Below are 7,684 nucleotides of genomic sequence, written 5' to 3' on the forward strand. Positions count from 1 at the left end.
GGCTTTTAGACACCCCCACCTTTGCCCCTGTACTTCATCTGACTTAATTTATTATTTGATACTGAAATAGTTTGTATGCCTCTCTCCTTCCCAAGGCTGAGGAGCTCCTTTTATTGTGGAACTCCAGTGTTCAGTAGAGTGCGTAAGTGTATTGTTAAGTGTTTATTGATGTTTGTTGGGCAGGTGACACCCGGGGCCAAAATGACCTATTTGTGTTTTTTCTCCTAGGCCACATAAGAATTTGCCCTTAAACAGATAAGCGTGTGACAGCTATAGTGTATTCCTGCAGTCATTTTCAGCAAACATATAACTCAGTAAAAAATTGGAGTAAGTCATCTGAACTGGCAGGGTCGGGTACTAGATAGGTTCCCTACATAGACAGGTACCTAGATGTACAGGTCTCCCTCTGCCCTGCCCCTGTTGTTGTTTTTTAAATCAATTTTATTGAGGTACGATTTGTGTAAAAATTGTACTCATTTAAAGTGTACCGTTTGATGAGTTTTTACAAATGTGTATAATCCCTGAAACTCCCTCCACAATCAAGGTAAGAACATTTCTATCACCCCTAAAAGTTCACTTCTGTCACCTTTGTAGTCAAAGCCTGACCCCTCCCAGCCTTAGCAAACACTGACCTGCTTTCTGTCACTAGATGAGTGTGTATTTTCTATAGCTGCACTGTTCACTCTGGTAGTCAGTAGCTATTTGGGGCTATTGAGCTCTTGAAATGTGGCCAGTGTGACTTAGGAATTAAATTTCAAATTATATTTTAATTGAACTTAATTGAATGTTTAATTGTATTTAATTATACCTTACTTAACTTTAAATTTAAATAGCTACGTGGAGGTAGTGATTACTATTTGGACCAGCATATCTTTGATCCAGTTAGAGTTAATTTTTGTGGATGGTGTGAGATGAGAACGTCATTGGTCTTTTTTTTTTTTTTTTAATAGCTGTCTAGTTGTTCAGCACTATTTGATTCCTTTTCCCATAGAATTTGCTTTAGCACTTTTGTCCAAAAATTATTTGACCCCTTATTTGTAGGTCAATTTCTGGACTCTATTCTAAGTCCATGATTTATGTGGCTGTCCTTTTGCCAATACCATAGTGTATAATAATCTTCCAACTTAAAAAAATTGTTTTGACTATTCTAGGTTATTTAGGTTTTCACATTCAGTTTTGAATTAGATTGTCAAAATCTGTGAAGAGGACTGCTGGGATTATAATTAAGACTTCATTGAATTATATCATTTTGGGGGAGAATTCACACCTTAACAAATGTTGAGTCTTCCAATCCATGAACATGGTATATCTCTCTATTATTTAGGTCTTCAGTTTCTCTTAGGTAGTATTTTGCAGGTTTTAGCGTAGAAGCCTTGCACATCTTCTGTTAAACTTCATTCTTTTTCTTTCTTAAACTATACGTTTTCATCTGCATATTGGTTTAGCTGCATCCTGCCTCTGCTTTTATTTTTCCACATAAGGGAAGCACATAAAATAGGACATGGCCAACTGCAGCTATAGCTGAGCTTCTGGAATAATGGATAGGTTCAGGGGAATAGGTGTATCCGAGAACAACTTAAGCGTAACTCTTTTGTATTTTTGATACGTGTTTTTTGTCTTTATACTCTGTTTTGAGAGGCACGTGATAAAATCCAAGACATCCATAATATGTTTCCCCTTTCTGGCATATTTAATAGATGAAATTTAGAACATAGTAAACTTCCACAAATTGGATAACTTTTATATATTACTTTTAAGTGCCCTGAAACAAGATTTCTTTGGTTGAGAAATGAAATAATGATTGCCAGTGGTGTTTCTCTCATTGGCTGTGGTGGAAGGGAAACTGGTGTTACTTCTTCTAGGCCTTCCTCCTGCCCCCTTTTTGGGAATCTCAGAACAACTGCCCTTGTTATGATCCACAATTATAAATCAATGGAAAAATCTTATCTGCTCTTTAAGCAGCACAAACAATGAAACCTCAAATGTGTTTGTTTCTTCAAAGTGAATTACTTTTGACAACCTTGGCAGTCAGCTCTATAGATTTTACTGCTCTTTTCCAAATTCTTTTCATTTATTGTAACATGAAAAAAATTATTACCATGTGATACTGTAAGATTTATGCATAATAAGAAACACTACCCTAATGATGATTTAACCTTGCAGTAAAATATTCAACCCTAAAATATAAGGTAAAAGTATTTCTGTGTCAGGAAATTTAGCAATAGATTTATTTGCTGAGTCATTTTTTAAAAATTACTAACTCCTAAGAGCCTCATATATACAGTAGCTCTCTTTTTTACTACAAGACAATATATGATCATTATTAGGAAATTAGAATAAGTAGATAAGCCAAAAGAAGAAAATAAACTCCTACTCATGGCTTACCATTGTTAATTTCCTTGTATATGTCCTTTCAGGCTTCTTAAAATTATGGCTGAGAAATGTACATGTTTTTAAAATACTTTTTTTTTCATTTGTTGCAAAACTCTTATATGTCCATAATGTCAGTATTGTTTAAATTACCATTCCTAATGGCAAAGGTAATATTCAGTTGTTTGCATAGGCCCTGTTGTTATGTATGTATATTGCCCCCCAGCTTTTAGCTGTTATAAAACACATTGCCATGACCATTTCTTTAGCTTAATCTTTGCCTTTTTTTTAAAGATTTATTTTCTTTATTTGAGAGAGAGACCATGAGCGAGAGGGGCAAAGGGAGAGGGAGAGAGAATCTCACGCAGACTTCGTTGAGCACGGAGCCCAACTTGGGGCTCGATCTCACAACCCTGAGATCATGACCTGAGCCAGAACCAACAGTCGGTTGCTCAACTGACTGTGCCACCCAGGCACCCATAATCTTTGCTTTCGTTACCATTGGATAAATTCTAGAAATGTCTGCAGTGTCTAGGTTAAAAGGTAAGATGTTTAAAGACTCGGATGCACAGAGCCACATTACTCTCCAGAAGAGTTAAGTCATTTTACTTTCCCACCAGCAGTGTTTGAGAGTGCCTGCTTCTTATCTGTGGGCGTTACTATTTTACAAATAATACTCTTAAAGATCCTTCATGCGAAAACAGCAGTGAATGAAATTAAATCTCTCTTGAACTCATTGAGAAGGATTCTTGATCTTTATGAAAATTGACAACCTTTTCGCGAAGTTGCCTTTAAAAAAACACACAAGCTTTAAAAAAATCACTCTCCTCTCTCTTTTTTTGTCAGAGAATTTTAGACATAAAGGTAACTTTTAAATCTTCTAGGCCAGTGGTTTAGTGCTGTGTTTGGAAAGGATTGTGACCCATTAGTGACTGTGAAGTCATTTTAATGGATTTTGACTTTGTTTTGATGAAATTTAGAATAGAAAATGTCAGCCTGCATTGTATGTAGTAATGATAAGTTTAGGTATGTGCGTGCGTGTGTGCGTGTACATATTTATCTACATAGATGAAGGTAGAGATTATTACTAAAATGTGTTTCTGACTCAAGGTCATGGTCAAAACAATGTGTAACGTTCAGTAGTCTTTCCCTCTACACCGTATTGTCCTTTTATAAATGATTTATTTAAAAAAGAAGTAACTTCTGATTAGCATTCTATTTAGAAGGAATACTTTATTTACTAGCTTTTTCATATTTTTGTTTTACAGTGATAGGTGAGGGCTCTCAGGCAGATACGAGACCAGCCCTCGTAGGCTCTGGATGTCATAAAAGATAATACTAAATATAAAATCTAACATGAAGCATATTTTGTTATATGCATAATGTTTAGCAAGCACTGACAGTTGACAAGTTATAGGGTCAGTCATCTCTTCGAGTCCGCTCTCTGTCCCTTAATGGCTAATGCTTTGAACTAAGTGTCTCTGAGCCTTCATTCTCTTATTCATCAAATGATATCATAGTTTCTACCTCGTAAGATTGTTGCAAGGTTTAAATAAATATGATGCCTGGTATGTATTACACTCAGAACAACTTGCAGCTTTTATTTTTGATGCTGATTACATTTAAAACTCAGTACCATGTCATGTGTGCACAAGTACATGTCTGTGTGGATGTGGACGGACTGTGGTGTATATCTCCATGTCTAACCAGAATATCCATCCATACTCCCTTTGTTTTTTGTTTTGTTTTGTTTTGTTTTCCCAGGGTTTCCTAGTCTTGAACTACTGGCTACATGGCTACCAAATGCCTAAGGGAGTTCTTCACAGCTGAGTTAAGAAGCTGGAATTGGTTCTAGACGCTGGGTAGATGCAAAGCAGCCTAACTCTTCCAAGTACCAACATTTCTCACCTCCGATTCCGGCCTCTACTTTGAGAAGGATACCTTAGCTTCACCGACTTCCAGTAGAACAGAAGCCCATTTCCTCCCCCCATCAGTGAAAAAAAAATCTAATGCTTCAAATGTAAATTGTTCATATAAAAGGAACGTACAGTCTGTTTTACAGAAGTAAATCGACCGTCAAGAGAAGACTGGCCTCTAATTTATATTGCTTTGCACTTTGGTCTGATATTAAGAAACAGCATTCTTCTTTGGTGAAATTTTGGGTGCCAAACACCTACCCAGAATGTCCAGGGCTTTCCTTTTCAGAAGTTAGCATTCTCCTTTTGACCGTCCAAGTCATTATGAATTCTGACCTGTATTAGGAACATGTTGGACAATGGAAAAATTTCTCTGGATTGTTTTAGTAATATTTTTTGGATTATACTTCCTTTCTGTACCAATTTCTTTTAATTTAAAGAACTATAAGCCAGGTTATATTATCTCCCAACAGGTAATATAGCTCTTTTCTTTTATTAACTATTCTGTCTGTACCCCAGCCATCTCCTGATATTTGGTAGAGTAACACTTTTACACGTGTGCTTGCCTCCTAATTTAAAATACTGTATCCGCATGTAGATATAATGTACATAACAGTTTAACCTCAAGGTTGCTGGAGTCAGGGCCCCTGTGCCTGAGACACTAATACAGAGTGTGTTCGCACTTAGCCATGGGCTGGGCTCAAGAACCTGATACCAGGGTTGATGTGGATTACCTAGGACCCTTCCTGCAGTATTCATATGATATTTTTATTTTGTCATTGTCATTTTGTGTGTATGTGTGTGGTGTGTGTGTTTTTAATGGGAATCTTATTTTAAAATGTAATTTCTAAAGTTTAACACAAAATGTTTTATTCGTTGTGTAGCATATATAATAGAGAGGTACCTTAAAATTTTTTTGTTTTTCTTTTCGTCATAAATACTCCTGAGTACTAGTGGTCACTTCCCATGGTATTCATTTGACTTTACTGTCAAAGATCATTCTGTGCATTAGTAACCCTGGAAAGGGAGGAACAAGAAGGCCCTATTGACTGGGTTTCGTGGCTCTGGAATGCATGCATCCTAGCATGGATGTCGCATCCTCACCAGGGTGTTAACAAGGCCTGCTCATAATGTTGGAGCCCGTTACACCAGGTCAGGTTGGTTCAGAGGCCCATCTCCAGTGGAAGGGTACTCCTACGTGGTGCAAAGCTTCAAGCTCATGAATCCCATTCCCGTCATCTCTGGTGTCACCTGCTGCTGTGGCCCTGGCAGGTTCTCCAAACTCCCAAGTGCTCTGCAGCCCGAATGTGTGAATGGCACTATCACGCTGACCGTGCACGGAAAGGACTTTGGCATTCGGTTGGCACTCCTTTTCCCTTGTTCAATATTAGGTTCTGATTTGCCCCTTGCCATTGTTTCCAAAGATTAAGGAATGTCAGTAACATTTTCAAGGACCAATAAGAACCTCCTGTTGACTAAACCTCTTCCCGTGGAAGCACACTCTACTACTAAAGGGAAGGGCCCTGGGCTCTGTTTTGTCCTTTGCATTGAGAACGGTGTGGGGATCAATGTGTGTGTATGTGATTTGTTTCTTGGGTTGGCTTGGCTTTTTAGTTTTTCTTTTTCCTTTTCTAAAAATACATCCTTCCCTCCCACATGGTACCAAATTAATTTCTATTTTTGAGCAGTTGAGTCTCCAAGTGTAAAAAAAAAAAAAAATAAGGAAATCTCTATTTGTGAGGTAGATGTTGTAAGCTTGACAGTGGTTGTGGAAGTGAGTTAACTTTTACCACTCTCCACATGACAGCTTTATATCAAACTGGTTAGGAGAGCCCAGGGGTGCGGGAGGGGCGGGGGGAGGAGGCAATTCTTCTGAACGAATGGACTTTTTGTTGTTGTTTTTGCATGTTTAATATAGAAGTTCTTGTTCCTTGGGAGATCATGGCCTTCGAATATGCACACAACCTTTGAATTGTGCCTACTAAATTATAGCAGGGGACTTTGGCACCCAAGGAATTCTGACTTTCTGGGATTATAGTAGTAATTCCCAGCCGTACCCTGGACTTTATTTTGCTAACCATAATTGAGCAACTGTAAATTACTGCTATATTAATGTTTTAAAGCACTGGGATAGTCTAATTCTAACTTGTAATTAATTATGTTTGCCAATTATCTGTTTGAAATAAATTTGTGTCTGAACAGCTATGAAAACTGTTAAATTGTACAGATATTATTCATGACAGCTTTGTACTGTGGAATGTGCTTAATAAAAAACAAAAAGTTTGACTTTTGTCCAATAAATTGCTAAGTAATGTCAATAAATCAAGTATGAGTATTATGCAGTACACCTAATCTGGCTTCATGCAATTGTTACTTCAGCTACTAATTCAAAGCCAATACTCTTAATAAAGTGTTGCAATACTCTGATGCTCTGTTAAGAAATTTTTCAAAAAACTGTTACGTTCTTTCAGTAATTCATTGACGTACCATTAAGGTTGGTAGTTCTAAAAAATCATCTGCTCTGTAAAGTGGAGTTGAAAGCAGACTGCTTTCTGGCTCTTGAGGGGTTTGTGTGCGAGAATGCCAGTGCCTGCCTGGGGGTGTTTCGCTGAAAGCTCGCTTTCACCTCCGGACCTGGGAGCTAGCTTCCCATAAGTTCTTAACTGCTTCCCGGGTTACTGGAAAAATAGGAAGGGGGCCCCTTTGGTGTCCCGAGTGGCTCTGAGGGTGAGCGGATCCTCTGGGTCCCGAAGGAGCAGGTGGCGGTGTGAGAAGTGCCCTTGCTGCCTGCCCCCTGTGAGCGGCGGACGTGGGATCGTCCGTTTCCCATGCTCGCAGATGCGCACGTCACCGGTTGAGGACTCTAGCGGGAGGAATGCCATTTGCGTGTGCAGGGTTCTGCTCCGAAGTCCCGAGTAGTAGCAGAGGTTTCCCGGTAACTGACTCTCCCCCCATGAGTCCACCAAATTGGTAACGTGGACCTTGGGGATGAGAGTACTTCTGTACAGTGTTGCCTCCACCCGTTTTTCTCGTAAATGTTTTAAAAATAAGTAATACGCATATGGTTAAGAGAACCTCTTTGCAAGCCATAAGAAGACTAAAAAGTGATACTTTCACCCTTGACCTTCAGTCCCCCACTCATCATCATCCAGTTTTTTGTATATCCTTCGACAGTGAGTAATAGTCTGTGTATAGCAGGCTATGTGTATGTATACATCCATGTGTATATTATACACGTACACACCCCACCCCACCCCTTCTAACGGCAGCGGAAGCATGCTATCTATACGTGCGGTGCCGCGCTTTGCTTTTTCATCTATTCATAAGGAGATCCCTCCGTGTCCGTGCATGTGATTCTGCCTCCTTCGTGGGCGCGACCGTGTAATAGTGGTTACCAT

At 38.9% G+C, this 7,684-nt stretch overlaps 1 protein-coding gene across 1 annotated transcript in view; it reads left to right on the plus strand.

The window, feature by feature from the left end:
• The window catches only part of FBXW11 (F-box and WD repeat domain containing 11), a 121,559-nt gene extending 114,990 nt beyond the window's left edge, over positions 1–6,569 (plus strand). Inside the window, exon 13 of the mRNA XM_021701239.1 lies at positions 4,135–6,569. The gene's annotated coding sequence lies outside the window, so the exon portion shown is untranslated. The remainder of the gene's footprint in view (positions 1–4,134) is intronic.
• Positions 6,570–7,684: the final 1,115 nt, after the last annotated feature.

The sequence above is a fragment of the Neomonachus schauinslandi genome, chromosome 7 (genome assembly GCF_002201575.2).
Source record: "Neomonachus schauinslandi chromosome 7, ASM220157v2, whole genome shotgun sequence".
Classification (NCBI taxonomy): Eukaryota; Metazoa; Chordata; class Mammalia; order Carnivora; family Phocidae; genus Neomonachus; species Neomonachus schauinslandi.